Here is a 17,670-nt window from a genome sequence, read left to right on the forward strand (position 1 = left end):
GTTCTAGTTGGACTCTGTGACCCTACTCTGTGGGAAATACGTGACTGCTCATCTCTGCATCTTGCGCCAAGGCTGTGCCTTGCCCAAATCTTCCCTCCTACACTTATTTTTATAACCTAAATACAAACTTTGCAGAGAAAGGGAAAGATTGGATCTCTCTACTCCAGTATATTATTTTATTTGTCTTACCCAATTCTATCTACTACTTCAAGTCAGTCTACCAACGCAAAACTAGATTGAAAGTAAACTGTCGAGAAGACTAACAATTCCTTCTAAAAGCGTTTACTGTTTGTCCTTTTCACATATCACTCAGTCCGCTGTGATTGCTGGTATCCTTGGTATTTTATCTTATTTTTCTTAATAATACATGCCTTTCCTAAACATTAAAATATCACTTCTTATAAAAGCAAGAGTTAAAAGATAGTTAAGATGTTGAAGAATTCCATTTGCTTTAAAAACAAAAGACTGAAACCATCTTGATTCCCCTTCCACCTTCATAGATAACAGAAACATAGGTGCCAAGGCTCTCCTCAACCCTTTAAAACAATTGCCTTTTCAAACCATTTGCAATTTGTTTTCTGCTTAAAGACATGAGGAATTCATTACAAACTATTTACAGAATAAATATCCAAGGAGTCAAACAAAACGATGCTTATCTTTGTGTACGTACATTTTTTTCTTAAGAAAATATATTTCTACTGTCCTTTTATCTTTTAATGAAAATAAGATCACACTGAGGTTGGACTCCCTGAGCCATGTGCTGGCCTTTTGCTGTGCCATTGACGATTCTCCCACCATATCACTATTAATGCCCTTGAAGACTACATATTCAGAGACTCCACAAGGGCTGATACAAAATATCCTCTCAAGTAATATTTGATAAATGATTAATAAACTAATGGGAATTCCACTGTAGCCTTATACCATACTTGATTTCATCAATTCCCTGTTACAGGCCATTTGGGTAATTTTCCACTGTCTTGCTATTATAAACAATCTAGCAATGAACATCCTCATAGCCACATCTTGGCACACATTCCTTATTATTTCTTTAGCATGAATTCTTCAGCATAAATTTAGTCAATGAATGGTAATGCACTGTTATTCTATTAAAGGCTACTATTAAAGTTGAAATTTAAGAAAAGGCAAAGAGAAAGGGAAAACAAGTAATGGACCTAAATAAATCCCTACATGCTAAAAACAAAAGGCTCTGCCACAGAAATACCTGAACTGGAACTCATATCCTAACAATGAAAACAACAGCAACTCTCAGATGGACAAAAACTGAAAATACACACAAACACACACACACACACACGCACACACACACAGAGACAACTGACATATCAAGAAATGAAGTTGGTTGCGTAAAGAATTAATTGAAGCCCAGCATTATGGGAGGCCGAGGCAGGCAGACCACCCGAGGTCAGGAGTTCAAGACCAGCCTGGCCAATATGGTGAAACCCCGTCTCCACTAAAAATACAAAAAATAGCCAGGTATGGTGCTGTGCGCCTGTAATCCCAGCTGCTTGGAAGGCTGAAACAGGAGAATCGCTTGAACCCACGAGGCAGAGGTTCCAGTGAGCTAAGATTATGCTGCTGCAGTCCAGCCTGGGCAACAGAGTGAGACTCAGTCTCACAAAAGAAAAAAAAAAAAGAATTGGTAGGTAATATCCATTTCAACTTAATTTTCAATAGAATATAATCGTGTTTTCTGTTTCATAACGGAAACCTTAAATGCAAGAAAGAGGTAACCTATTCTTGTGACAATATGACTAGCTCATCATTGTTTGAAGGGATTTAAGTTCAACATCCATTTTTCTAGCCTAGAAAGCAAAGGCTTTTCCTCTTTCTAAACTCTTTTCCCCCACTCCCTGAACACACGTCATCTTCAGTGCATTAATTTTATTAGTATGAGGTTTCTTATCTAATTAGGGTAAACACATTACCCAGAGTTAAAATTTCTTTTTAAGAAATTTCTAAGACATGATGGTCCCTCTTAACTCCATGCTGCAAGTTTTAAAATACCTGTAGTCAGGCTCCTTGGCAATCAATATAAGCATTTAATGTAAAATGTATTTTCTTTTTAATTAGAAATTACTAAATTGGTGTTGTGTCTTGCTACTAACACAGTCTGTGCTTTAAAAGTCTTAAGCATAAAATATTTGCATTATAGAATCAAACAAATGTAGTTGCTTGGTACAGTTTGGTATGTTTTAGAGAGCATGGTTATATTCTGTTTTGAATGATATTTAAATTGCTCTAATGTATTCTAGGCTGGACTCTCACGTCAATTAATCAGTGCCAAGGCTCTGTCTAACATTTTGCTACAAACTGGGTTCAATTGTAATTTGTCAACTCTAGCACCCGTTGCTATGACAAATAGCTTCAGTCTGGTTAATCTCTTGAACATAATAGCATTCTGCTACTTTGATAAATCTATTACGTCGTGGTTTACATATGCTTGGGGGAAAATTTTTATTGGGACATTTTACACTAAATTATCTCTAGTTTACACTAACAAAGCAAGCAGAGGACTGATTCTGATGGTAGCTTCCCAATATCTCAACAATGCAAAGTTATCTTGGATCTCAAATCTTGCAGCAAGACATTAAGAGGACAGTACCTGAAGTCTGACCACACAGTTTCAAAATCATGAATTCACATTTACTGATTTGGAGCATTTACTTAACTTTCTGCGTCCTGATCTTTCTTGTTGGTATAAAGAAGATAATAGTTTGGACCGACTTCTTAAAGGTGTGACAGTTCAATGTAATAGAGGACAGTCTCTGCCGCATTAAAAACAACCAACAAAACCTGGATGTTGTTGTAATTGTTTAAAATCTTTTTTTACTGATGCATTATAATTCTACATATTTACGGGGTACATGTGACATTTTGATACATGCACACAATGTATTATGATCAGGGTAATTTGGGGTATCTATCACCTCAAACATTTGTCATTTCTATGTGTTGGAAACATTTCAAATCTTTTCTTCTAGCTATTTTGAAATGTACAATAAATTGCTGTTAACCATCATCACCATACTATGCTATGGAACACTAGAACTCACTCCTATCTAACCGTATGTTGGTGCTTATTAATCAACCTCCCCTCATCCCACCTTCTCCACCCTTCCCAGCCTCTGGTAACCACCATTCTACTCTCTATCCTCCAGAGATAAATTTTTTAGCTCCCACATGAGTGAGAACACGTGATATTTGTCTTTCTGTGCTCGGCTTATTTCAGTTAACATAATGGCCTCCCTCCAGTTCCATACATGTTGGTGTAACAAACAGCATTTCATCCTTTTCCAGGGCCGAATAGTATTCCATTGTGCATATATACCACATTTTTAATCTAATCGTCTCTTAATGGATACTTAGGTTAATTTCGTATCTTTGCTATTGTAAATAGTGCTGCAGTAAACATGGGTATGCAGGTCCTTTGAGATATTAATCTTCTTTCCTCTGGGTAAATATCCATGTGGGATTTTGCTGGATTTTATGGTAGTTCTATTTTTAGTCTTTTTGAGAAACATCTGTATTGTTTTCCCTATTAGCTGTGTCAATTTTCATTCCAACCAATAGGGCATAAAAGTTCCCTTTTCTCCACATCCTTGCCAGCATTTGTTATTTTTTGTCTTTTTGATAATAGTCATTCTAATTGGGATGAAATTATACCTCATTGAGGTTTTGATCTGCATTTCTCTGATAATTACTGATATTAAGCATTTTTTTATACCTGTTGGCCGTCTCTATGTTTTTTTGTTTGCTTTTTCTTTGTTTGTCTGTTTGTTTGAGATGAAGTTTTGCTCTTCTTGCCCAGGCTGGAGTGCGATGGCACGATCTCAGCTGACTGCAACCTCCACCCCCCGGGTGCAAGCGATTCTCCTGCCTCAGCCTCCCAAGTAGCTGGGATTACAGGTGTCTCCCACCACGCCTGGCTAATTTTTGTTGTATTTTTAGTAGAGATGGAGTTTCACCATGTTGGCCAGGCTGGTCTCGAACTCCTGACCTCACGTGATCCACCCGCCTTGGCCTCCCAAAGTGTTGGGATTACAGGCGTGAGCCACCACGGCCAGCCTGTATATATTCTTTTGAGAAATGTTTATTCAGATACTTTGCCCACTTTTAAATGGGATTATTATTATTATTATTATTGCTATGGAGTTGACTGTGTTCCCTGTCATATATTCTGGATATGAGTTGACTGAATATCTTGCAAATATTTGCTCCCCTTCTACAGATCCTGTCTTCACTGCACTCATTGTTTCCTTTGTTGTGCCAAAGCTTTTTAGTCTAACATAGTACTATTTGTGTATTTTTGTTTCTCTTGCCTATGCTTTTAAAGTCTTAGCCATAAAATCTTTGCCTAGGCCAGTGTCTTAATGCATTTTACCTATGTTTACTTCTAGTAGTTTTATAGTATCGGGTTTCAATCTTTAATGCATTTGGATTTGATTTTTGTATATGGTAAGAAATAGGGTCTTGTTTCATTCTTTTGCATACGGATATCCATTTTTCCCAGCACTACTTATTGAATAGGGTGTCCTTTCCCCAATCCATATAATTTTAAATAAATCCAGTTACATGTAAATGGTAGTACAGTATATATATTTTAAATGGTTGAAATTAAATGTTGAAGATTTTTAAAGGTTTCTACTATGAATGACCAAATAAAACTTGCAAAAAGGGTTTTGCTGCCAATGGAGGTAGCCAGTTCCCAGGTGGTCACTCCCTGGGAGGCACCTCATTGTGTATTGTCATCCAAATGGGGCTGATGTGATTGCAGAAGTGGGCACTTATTGACCTTAGCTAGCAATTTGAAACTGGCTGTAAATTGTCCCTTTCGGTCTTAACACACAGGATGTTTCTACATGGGAAAGTGCATTGGCTGCAGTTTTCAGCAATACATTCTCAAAAAGTCAATTTCACCTTTGGCAGCTCTGAAAGAATCCATATTACTTTAAGTATAATTGCTCCGAATAGGGGCCACAGTTAAAAGAAGGGGAGAAAAAAAAAGAAGCCCAAAGTACAAGGGGTGACAAGCAGTTGTTTTTGAATCACAGGGCAATCACACTCCAAGAAAAGAATTCTCTAGTATTATATTTACAGCAAAGTGATTAAAAGTTGTTTTTACTAAAGTTTTAACTCCTTACAGTTAAAAGAGCCACAGTACTCCAAGATAAAACATTGAAACAACACAATGCCCCACTAAGAGATAAATGAAACATCAAAACTGTAGTAAATATTTCAGGTGTTCTGACAGGTTATCTTGGCATTAAAACCTTCCACTTCCTGCATATCTTTCTTATTCTCTCTTTCTCCCACCTCTAAAACAACATTCCCATATATAAAAGTGTGCTCCTGAAAAATTCAACAAGATACAACCAATGCAAAAAATTAGTGGAGGCCAATTTGTAGAGAGAAATTTTATGTGGGAATTAGTGCAGAGGAGGGGGCAGTGGGAATCCGAAGAGTGCTTTAATTTTCCTCATGCAAAAGAAGAGCTGAAATTGTGGAAGAAGCACCAGTAAAGAGCTTCATTCACTGAATCTCTGACCGCAGGTTTTGAAATATAATTCCCAAGATGACTTTGCTTTTACAAATAAATTTAATTCCAATTTAGGTGAAATTTTTCAGAGAGATAATTATATCCAACACCATTTATGCAATTTGGATTGAGGATATTGACTTAGCGGAGAGTCAGCAATGCCTTTCTGGAAATTGATCTGAATAAAGCAGGTGAACATTCTCATCTGAACCCCAGAGCATAGACCCTTTCCTAGCTGTAGCTGCCTGAGTGTTGAGTTTTGCAATCAATTTCGACTCAAAAGAAAAATGCTGTCATAATATGAAGTGAAATGATACGTCTTTGCACTGTTCAAAATACTTAGGTAAAATCATGGGTGTCTTTATTTTTTTATGCTGAAGGGTGGTATGTATATTGTATAAACTACTCAGCAAGAATTGGGTACCAGAAGATAACCCAGTAAAAAGCATCCAAGTCAACACTCAGCTCCAAAAGGAGCGATTCTTTTCTCCTTCAGTAATTAAGCATTCAAACCAATAAACAGCTTGGTGGGAATGATTTTATGACAAATGACCGAGAGCATATCAACCATAAAACTCAGCTCAGCAAAAATTCCTCAAGCCCAGGAAACTCAATCAATGTAGAGCAGGCAACAGCCTCAGCTGTGGCAGCATTCTCTCACTCCGAATCACATAAATCCAAGGAGGCCAGAATGCTCCGCTAACTCTGACCCAAGACACAAGAGAGGAGGAGGGCACCAGGCTTCACGTGGGGAGACAGAAAAGGAAGGCAGGCAAGAAGTACGTTTCTTTTTCTCCCTTTTGCTCAGTTGCTGGTTCCACTTACAGCAGTTGATGAGGAGACGAAATTGCAGTTTCTATTAAGACAGATGTAACAAATATTCAAAGAGAAGAAGGAAACAGGCAGAGAGACATGGTATAGGAGATGAAACGGGGACACTGGGTTATAGCAAGATGATCTTGCTGCAACTATGGACCCAAAAGCATCCCTGAATAAAAGAATAGATATTAATGCAGGCACACAATTTTTATCTCAGTCTATGAGTTAACTATATGACTATTCACTTTTGTACCATATTTTTCCAATATTGCAGTATGCAAATTTCGAAACAGCAAAGCTGAAAGAATTTTACAGCAAACATCCATATATCTACCACCTATATTCTACTACTGGCATTTTACTATACTTGCTTTATCCCAGCTATTTCCATCTGTCTATCCCTCTCTCCAACCATCAACCCACCTTATTTTTGGTGCATTTCAAAGTAAATTTCAGACATCATTAAAATACCCCCTACAACTTTCAGTATACATGATGTTTACTCAAGTTCAATATTTGTATTTTTTATGCCATTACTTCCTAATAATACTATATGACCACTATGAAACAGTTACAATAAATTTTGAAATCTGCACATTTGTATATTTTCCCTTCTCCATAGCAACCAAGTAAGATTATTACATATTCACACCGTATAAACATATCGCCAATAGGAAGATAAAAATTCTCTGGGAGAACAGAGAAACTGAAACATGTGAGCACAGAGGCTGACAGAGAATATAGAACCCTGCTTAAAAAAAAAATAGGAGTAGGAATAAAGTTTGACAATTTCATTACCAGCAGGAAAGGGTGGAAGTCAAGAAGCAGTAAGGGAAAGGGGGATAGCAAAGTCTGAAATCAAGATAGGTGCACATGTTACATGAAACCGATATGCAGAAAGGTGTGTGTGTTACAGTTATTACCGGTATTCCAGAGCAGGGGAATGGAAGAACATTATGGCAAGATGCCATAATAAAAAGCTTAAAGAAGTTTACAAAGTTCAGTGAAGAGTATCACTCCACTCTTTAGGAACGTGCTAACTCGCTTTCAAAGATGAACAAACATGGAAAGAACACAGCTTCCAGCACATAGCAAGGTCCAGCGACGGAGAATGTCGTATTCAATCTCTAAATTCTACAACTACTTGAAATATGGAGCCATCACTTCCTTGTGGCCAATTTCTTGCTTCATTCTCTCTACTTTTCTCATATGGACACAGCATGTTAATTAGACTGAGATCATTGTATTTCATTTGATGTCAAAGTTATTGGAGGTCTGGAGTACATCCAAATTGCATTTCAATCTGTCACTTTGATGTTATAAATGACAAATCAATATTTTTAATACTTTTCTATCTTAAAGTTGTCTGATGGAACAAAGCCAGCACATCCTACAAGAAATATGCAGATTACTAAGGCTATACTTTGAACCTAATGGAATGCAAAACAGTCGTTTTTATGGTACATGCAGGCAGTGGGTCACCGGAGTAGATGGACGCCCAGCAGGAGTTAGAGAAATTAACACCTTTCTGAAGTTGAAAGCAGTGGTAACTTGTTACTGAGTCACCTGTTCCAACTGGGATCCTATTAAAGTGCTTGATTTGAGGGCAAGGACATAAAATCTCAATTAAAAATATTTTTTGTTAAAGCCTGGACTCATGCTGGCACCCGTGGAAAATTCATATAAACCAGCAGCGCATCTGCATCTAAAATTCAATTATGTAAGTCCAAGATTGTAGCTGGTCAGAGACAGCTTTGTTATGAAAATAATAGCAAGTGGGTTACGATAATCACCCATTCTTCATAAGACCAAAATGGCAGTAAACAGCGCAGGTTCAATGCCTGGAATTGCCGCTTCTGGCTCTATCCGCTTATATATTGTAAGTAGCAAGCTGATGATAACTCACAGACTCAAGAAATAAATCAATATTACTGGCTTCCTTTGACATTTCATGCAGTCTAAGACAAGTAAAGCTCAAAACTCCCAAATCAGATGTGCGGGGGAAGTACTGTGTGTTCTACCTTTGTAGTTCTTCATCCAGCTAGTGACTCCAAAATCATTTCACCTACAAGGGAGGCAAAGAGTTGCTGTACATGGACTTAGACTTAGGAAGTCAGGATGTTCACTCATCAGGGTACAAATGCCCCAAGAATACAGACCACCCTCCTTTAGGGAACTTCCTAGCTAGTTCCTCTTTATCTACTAGCATGTATTCTAAGTACATTTTCAGTCCATTCATTTTTCTGGTAGAGGCCACTGTTATTTCTCTCCTGCACCACTGCCAACTTCCTCCTTAGCCACCTACTCCCCATCCATTCTAGAGTCAATAAAAACAATCTCCTAATAATATACATGAAAGCTCAATATCCTCATCCTTCAAACTCTTCATTGTTTCCCACTGTATTTCGAATAAAATGTAAAGTAACTGAAAAGGCCACACAGGACCTAGCCTTTATCCCCTATTCAAACCTATGTCCTATCCCTCCACTGACTTCTCTGCTAAGCTTGGCCACCCTGGTCTCCTTTTAGTTCTTTCCCACATCAGGGCCTTTGAACATGCTGTTTCTAATGATCCTTCCTCTTTTTGGCCAGTTGGCACCTTCGTATCACTTAGACCTCTGCTTAAATGGGTTCTTCTCCAAGAGCCCTTCCCTGGCCCGCTGATCTGAAGAAAACACTACTGTATCTTCTACCATCACTCACTATTTCAGCTTCCTGGTTTCGTCATCACACACATCCCCTTTGGCATTTATTGTTATTATTATTTATGTTTTTCTCACCTCCACCACTGAAGTAATAATTAGTCCACAAAGGCAAGGGTCTGTCTCATACACTGCGCTATCCCCTTAACATTAGCAATAAATGACGAATAAATGAATGAGTGAATGAGTGAATGAATGAACGAGTGAATGAATGAATGAATGAACACCACTGTCCCAGCATAATTGCAGGTATTTTTAACTTGGGTCTCAATGTTTCTTTCGAAATATCTCTTATGGGGATGAACAAGGAATGCCTTTACATACCATACTCCGGTCACCAGTTTATTTTAACATTCTTCCATCTCTGATAAACTGCTGGTAACAGCGTATCCAGAAACATATGTCAAGAAATATTAAATGTGAATTTTAAAAAGGGTGTTTTGGTAGACTGAAAACATAATTTACTCCTGAGCCACCCTGGTTTCAGCTTCTGCTGCTCTTTTAAGATCAGTTGCAATCAAGTGCCTAAATACCATAATAAGGCATCTATCACCAAGCTCCTCTCTATGACCCATTATTAAAACTAAGAAGTGCTGGGAGGCTATGAGAACGATTCAATACAAATGACTTAACAGCTATTGATGAATTTACCTTTAACAAATGCCCTCCGGTAGAGCCCACGATTCAATAGGTTTTGCTATTTCTTTCTCCTTCTCCTGCATCCCATTTTGCTCTCTCCAGCACGCCACTCAATGCAAATACAACAGCCGCAGTTCTGACAGTAACAGAAAGATCATAACCCTATACACCTCGACTGAAATCTTAATGTTAGCCCCTGGTTGATAGCTACATCAATTTCAAAGATGTCTTTCCAACCCAAGACTGCTAGAGAGAAAAATTCATAAAACTCTGAGAGCACCATCTTTTCATTTGTGTGCCTACTAACTCTGAACACTCTGACACAGTCAGCTTGCCCCTTATTATATTCTGAGGATGTAGAGATGGAGAAGTCTTTCAGAAATGTGTTCCCTGCTGACTATTATTCCAAGGGAAACAGAAAGCAAGACGAAATAAAAACATTTTACATCGCATTCTTCAGTGATTTTAATCATAAGGCTGCTCTGTTGACACTGAAAAACTTTCCAAGTCGCTGTTATTCTTAAGCAAGAATCTGTGCACTGCAATCCTTTGGGCTTATTATTCACTGAGGTCACTAAGATTTGTTACCCCGATGTACTGATTAGGAGAGACACTCCAGGAGATGAAGAATGTATATGAGGTCAATAAACGGTGCAATGAGTGAAAAGAGAAGGAGCTTTGAAATCGGCATGGCTGCCTGCTGGATATGTACTCAAAGGCAGGTTAGTTCAAATCCCCAGAACCTCAGTATCCTTATCTGGAAACTGGGGAAAACAGAAGTCCTACCTCCCAGGACGGTTATGAGTATAAAGTGCCTGAGTGACCATAACAGCAAGAACCAGGGTCCATCGCATGCCTCCTTAGGGGAAGGATGGTGGCACTCATGTGCTGAGCGCTTACTTTGAACCAGGCACTGTGTGGAATGCGTCCTGTGTGCATCTGTTCTCTCATTTAATTGGGTTGATGCCATTACCGACTTTCTGTATCAATGAGGAACCCAGGCTCAGATGGGACAGACAACGTGCCAAAACACGATCTTGCCTGGAATGCATAGCAGAGCAGGATCCAAACTCAGATGTGTCTGAGACCACAACTTTTTCTCTAGAATGCCATCTGGCCTTCCTAGTAGTTGCTCACTGAATGTTGGCTTCCAATACTTTTCACTCAACTGTGGACAGAAATATCAGTCATTTTATGAATATCCAGATTGGCTCCTCCTGTCATTTAATCCGATGAGTTTTAATTCTTCCCTTTCAAAAACATTTTTATTTTATAAATTATGAGAGAGCTTTCTAGCAAAAACCAGAAAGGTTGCTAGACAAATTCTAAAAGAATTGTTAACACTAATTTTATAATTTTATGGGGTCTATGTTCTTCCTTAGACAAAGACCTTACCAGTCTTGCTCATTGCTGAAATTCTAGCATCTAAAAGGTATTCAGTAAAATCTTATAGAATGAAAGATAAAGATAATTAATCATAACTTCTGAGAATTCATCATACATCTAAGCCAAGTTTAAATTCTATATACTCCAAATAAGTTCTGTTCATACACGCATAACAAGTTCAAATTCTATATACTCCAAATAATTCAGTGTTTCATTTGAGATGGGGTCTTGCCTTGTTGCTCAGGCTGGAGTGCAGTGGTGTAATTATAACTCACAACAGCCTCGAACTTCTGGGCTCAAGTGATCCTCCCACTTCAGCCTCCCAAGCTGAGACTACAAATGCATGCCATCATGGCCAGCTAATTTTTTATCTTTATTTTTTGGAGAGATGGAATCTTGTTATGTTGCCCAGACGGTCTTGAACTCCTGGGCTTATGCAACCCTCCTGCCTCGGCCTCCCCAAGTGTTGGGATTATAGGTGTGAGCCACAGTGCCCACCCCAAATAATTTGTGCTCATACATACATACATATGTATATAGTTACATGTGTATGTGTATGTATATATGTGTGTGTATGTATTTGTGTGTGTGTGTGTGTGTGTGTGTGTAGAGACAGAGAGAAAGAGAAAAGAAGGCTGGGTCTGTATACTTCTGGTATTTATGCACACCATAGTACTGAACCCATAATGGTACCCAATTAAATATGCATTTATTGCCTAATTGAGATGGTAGTAAATTATGCCATAAATAACACTGGGAAAAAAATGATCCTACCAGATAATAATTACATATACAAGTTCAGTTAACACAAAAAAGTATCAGTAAAATGGTTCAATAAATAACGGTGTTGCTACTGGTGAACAATCCTTCAAATCACACAACCTAAGTCTTGTATAATAGGTGCATTTCAAAAGAGAAAGGATTGAGACAACACAGCCCAACCCTCATGATGCTGAAGTTGATAGCGTATTGTGCTTTCCACCAGTTTTACAATAGTGAAGCCGTAAGGTATGGATTCCCTATGAAAGTTTTACGACAGAAAAATGAATCTGGACGGCGCGTAGGGACTGAGGATAAGTCACAATTCAGACATCTATGAGCATGTAGATTCACAACTCCCAGGAATCTCTTTGCACAAGTTGATGTCCATGAAGCGGATAGTGCCCAGAAGACATATTTCTGCTTGTGCAAAAAAGGTAGCAATCAGAAGGACATAGTAAGGGTGGTGTGGGATAGCAATTTTTTCTTTGTATACAAGAGACAATATCTGAGATGTTTAAACAGAGGAGCCATAGAAGATACTAAAAATACCACTTTTAACAGAGATTATGTGAATACTGCCCCAACAGGCTTCTTACGTATCCCAGGTGACAACAAGTAAACCAGTAAGATATATATATATATATATATATATATATATATATATATATATATACACACACACACACACACACACACACACACACATATATATATATACACACATACATATATATATGTATTTCTTTTTGTGACTGAGTCTTGCTCTGTCGCCCAGTCTGGAGGGCAATGGAGTGATCTTGGCTCACTACAACCTCCACCTCCTGGGTTCAAGCAATTCTCCTGCCTCAGCCTCTTGAGTAGCCAGGATTACAGGCACACGCCACCACGCCAGGCTAATTTTTATATTTTTAGTAGAGATGGGGTTTCACCATGTTGGTCAGGCTGGTCTCGAACTCCTGACCTTGTGATCTGACCATCTCAGTCTCCTAAAGTGTTGGGATTATAGGCATGAGCCACTGCGCCTGGCCAACCAGTAAGATAATTTAAGGATCTCCCATTTGGCATGGTATAGGGACCAGCTATGGTACTGTGAGGCATTCTGCAGAGGTCTGCTAGGACTTTGGTAGGCTAACATCTCAGTAATCTGTGGTAAGGGGATATCTGCACAGTAGTAAATCTCCACAGGAGAGATGAGATTTTAGTTTGAGCCCAAGTGAGACACCTGCTGGAGTCTCCCAAAATACTGAGAAGGCTGCTAGGAGATGGAGTTTCTACGAACTGGACATCAACATTTGAGTTGTTATGCTTAATAAAATCTCACATTCCTATAACAGAGTTGGGATCACTAGCAACCTTTGGCTTATAAATATATAAATATTGATTATATGTATCAAGATTTCACTTTTCTACCCTATGTAAACTTTCAATTAATTAATAATAGTTAAGGATTAATAAGACAACAACACTATTTTTTTTTCCCTGACACCTGTGTCTTACTTGTCACCCAGGCTGAAGTGCAGTGGTACAATCATGGGTCACTGCAGCCTCAACTTCCCAGGTTCAGGTGATGCCCCCACTTCAGCCTCCCAAGTAGCTGGGGACTGCAGACATGTGCCATCATGCCCGGCAATTTTTTGTATTTTTTGTTGAGATGAGGATTTGCCATGTTGCATAGGCTGGTCTTGAACTCCTGGGCTCGAGTGATCCAACGGTCTTGTCTTCCCATAGTGCTGAGATTACAGGTGTGAGCCACCATGCCCAGCGCACCACTTTCTTGATTATTGTAGCTTTCCATTAAGTCTGGAAATCACACAGTATTCATCTTCCCAATTTTTTTTTCAAAGATATTTTGGCCATTCAAGTTCACTTCCATTTCTATATGAATCTTAGAATATGTTTGGCAGTTTTTATTGGAAAAAAAAGGCCTGCTGGGGTTTGATTGGCATTGTGTTGAATCTATAGATCAATTAAGGGAGACTAAGATAAATCTCTCAACCTACACACATGATATTCGCATATATGCTCACATATTTAAGTCTCTTTTAACTCCTCTCAGCTGTTTTGTAGTTTTAAGAGTATAGTACTGGCATAACTTCCATCAGATTTGTTCCTTTAAGTATTTCACTGTTTAAAATGCTATTGCAAATGATATTTTTAAGCTTTAATTTCCAATTTGTGTAATCTGTAAAAATGTAATTGAATTATATATATTGATATTGCATCCTGCAACTTGACAAATTCATTTCTAAGTTCCAGTAGCTTTCTTTTGTAGAGAGCAGAAAATTTTGTGCACAGATGAACACACTGCCTATGAATAAAGACAGTTTTTTTCTTTTCTAAATAGGTGCTTGTTACCTCCTTTTCTTGCTTATTATCACTGGCTAAAATAATGTGAAATGGAAGTGACGAAAGCAAAAATCCTTGCTTTGTTCCCAATCTTGGGGGCAACACCAGTATTTCCTCATTAAGCATGATACTAGCTATACATTTTCAATAGATACCTTTTATCATATTGACCAATTTATCTTCTATTCTTGCTGAGCTTTTTAAAAAACTAGAATCCATTTTGGATTTTGTCAAATGCCTTTTCTGCATCTATTAAAATAATTGTGTTGGTTCACATTTTATTGTTAATATGGTGTATTTCATAAATTGATTTTCAAATGTTAAGACATCTTTGCAATCCTAAAACAAAATCTGCTTATTCTTGATATAGTATCCTTTTCACGTATCAATAGATTTCATTTGCTTGTTGTTTTATAATTTTCATATAGGTATTCATGAGGAAGACTAGTCTGCGGTTTCGGGGGTTGTTTCTTGTGAATTTTTTCCTGGTTTTGGTATTACAGTAATCGTTGCCTCATAGAATGGATTGGGAAATATAACTTCCTTTTCCATTTTCTGAAAGAAATGTTTTATAAAGTTTATTAGCAAAGTCATCTAGGATTGGAAATTTCTTAGTGGGAAGATTTTTAACTCCAGATTTAATTTATTTGACATATGATCCATTTCTTCTTTAGTGAGCTTTCTTAGATCTCTTTAAAGGAATTTACCCATTTCACCCTTAAATCTTAATATCATGAAATAAGGTTGTTCATAATATTATCTTATTTTTCTTTTAATACCTATAGAATCTGTAGTGATGCCTCCTCTTTCTATACTGATATTGGTAATTTGTATCTTCTCCTTAACTTTACTAAGCCTGGCTAAAGGTGTATTGATTTTATTCATTTTCTCAAAACACCAGCTTTTGGTTTCAAAGATTTCCTCCATTTTTGGCCTACTACCTGTTTTATTGATTTCAACTCTGATCTTTATTATTTCCTATCTTCTACTTAATTTAATTCACCTTCTTTTTCTATTTTTCTAAGGCAGAAGATTAAGTAAGTGATATAAGACCATTTTTCCCTATCCTAATATGGGTATTTACTGCTATGAATTTCTCTTCAGGTATTGTTTAATAACACTACACAAAATCTGATATGTTATATGTACATTATTGTTCAGGTCACTGTTTATTTTGATTTCCATTTAGATTTTCTCTTCGATCCACAGGTTATTTATTAAAGTGTGGCTTATTTTACAAGTGTTTGGAGATTTTCATTTTATATTTCTGTCATTTATTTCCAGTTTGATTCCACTGTGGTTGGAGAAATAACTTCAATTCTCTTAAATTTATTGATTAAAAAAACAGTCCGGTCCAGAATAGCTCTTTTCTTGGTAATATTTCCTTATGTACTTGAAAACAATACGTATCCTGCTATTTTAGGATAGAGGGTTCTATAGTCACTAATTAAGGCAAATTAGTTAATACTACTATTCAAATCTATATATTTAGTACTTTTCTAGCTATTTCTTCTGTCAGTTATCGAGAGACTAGCACTGAAATCTTTGGCTATTTCTCCGTGCAATTCCATCAGATTTTGTTTCATGTACTTCAAAGTCAAGGTGCATAAATATTTAATGTCTTCTTGATTAAGTCACCTTTTCCATTATGAAATTACCTACTTTATCCCTGATATATTTTTCTCTAGAATCTATTTGTGTTATATCAGTATAGTTACTTCAGTATTCTTTAGATTAGTCATAGCATTCTGTATCTTTATTACTTTTTAAAGGAAAAAAATACACTTTATTTAAACATGCAAACACACCTCTTGCTTTACATATTGAAAAGATAACATTGACAAAATTAAATCACAAATGAAAAACTGGGAAATCATTTACTGCATATATCATAGATGAATGGTTAATATCCTTAATTAATATACAGGAAAATGTGTTACAAATAATCAGAAATAAATGAACTTGATTTTTTAAATAGTCAAAACACGTGACAAAAAATAACAATGAACAGTTATTTATTTATTTTTCTTCTTTCTTTCCTTTTGAGACAGGGTCTTGCTTTGTCCTGAGTGCAGTGGAGTGCAGGCTGGAGTACAGTGGTGTGATCACAGCCCAGTCAGTGCAGCCTCAGCCTCCCAGGCTCAAGTGATCCTGACACCTCAGCCTCCCAAGTAGCTGGGACCACAGACGTGCACCACCATGCTCAGTTAAATTTTTAAATTTTTTGTAGAGACGGGGTCTTGTCATGTTGCCCAGGTTGGTCTCAAACTCCTGGGCTCAAGGGGTCCTCCTGACTCGGCCTCCCAAAGCGCTGGGATTACAGGTGTGCACTACCATTCATCCTTATTAACATATTTGCGTCTTTATATTTAAAGTATGTTTCTTATAACACAGCCTATAATTTGATCTTATTTTTGTTAACTCTGACAACCTCTGCCTTTGAACGGAGTATATTTAGAACATTAATATTTAATGTGATTGATGGAATTAGGTTTAAACCTATCATCGATTGGTTTTTTATTTGTCCCAACTTTCCCTTTTCCTCTTTTTTCTGTCTTCTTTCAGAATAATTGAAAATTTTATTATTCTATTTCCTTTGCTGGCTTATTAGCTATAACTCTGCATTTCATCTTTTTAGTGGGAAATTTAGGGTTTACAGTAACACTGTAAAAGGGAAATCTTTATAACTTTTTATTTTGAAAATATTACAAATTCACAGACAGTTGTAAAGATAGGACAGAGAGGTCTTGTTTCCCTATCCTGCTAGTGACATTGGTAACCCATTTGTTACATCTTATGAAACTATAATATCATATTATACTATATGATATTGACATTGATAAAGTGTGTTTGTATAATTTTATGCGCTTTTATTACATGTATAGATTTCTGTAACCACCACCACAATCCAATACAGAACTAATTCACCACAGATTTCTCCTTCATGCTGTACCTTTATAGTTCTACTCATGTTTTTTTCTCCCACCATACTGGCAACTACGACCATATCTTTATACTTCTGTCATGGTGAAAGTGTTATATAAATGACATTGTATGGTCTATAACCATTTGAGATTGTTTTAATTTTCATTCAACATTATGCCCTTGAGATTCATCCCAGGTGTTGTATACTGATAGTTCATTCAGTTTTTATTGCTAAATAGTAGTTCACAGTATGGGTATCTCACAGTTTCTTTAACCATTCACCTACTGTAGATATTTTGGTTGTTTCTAGTTTTTGACTCATAAATAAAACTGCTGAAAATAACTGTGTATAGGTTTCTGGGGTTTTTTGTGGACATTAACTTTCATTTCTCTGGGATAAATGTCCAGAAATGTGACTGTTGACTCATTGGTAAATGTCTATTTATTTTCTTTAAGAAACTACAAACTATTTGCCAGAAGACTTGTGTCATTTTACATTCCAATCATCAATATATGAGAGACACATTTTCT

General features: G+C 37.0%; 1 protein-coding gene and 1 non-coding gene across 12 annotated transcripts in view; both read right to left on the reverse strand.

Moving 5' to 3' along the window:
- Positions 1 to 17,670, reverse strand: part of RBFOX1 (RNA binding fox-1 homolog 1) — a 2,489,097-nt gene that overhangs the window by 954,271 nt on the left and 1,517,156 nt on the right. The window lies entirely within an intron of this gene.
- LOC115831344 lies at positions 11,004 to 11,066 on the reverse strand. Its single transcript, XR_004026862.1, has one exon. It is a non-coding gene; the product is annotated as a U7 small nuclear RNA (small nuclear RNA).

Source organism: Nomascus leucogenys, chromosome 18 (assembly GCF_006542625.1).
Source record: "Nomascus leucogenys isolate Asia chromosome 18, Asia_NLE_v1, whole genome shotgun sequence".
NCBI classification, from domain to species: Eukaryota; Metazoa; Chordata; class Mammalia; order Primates; family Hylobatidae; genus Nomascus; species Nomascus leucogenys.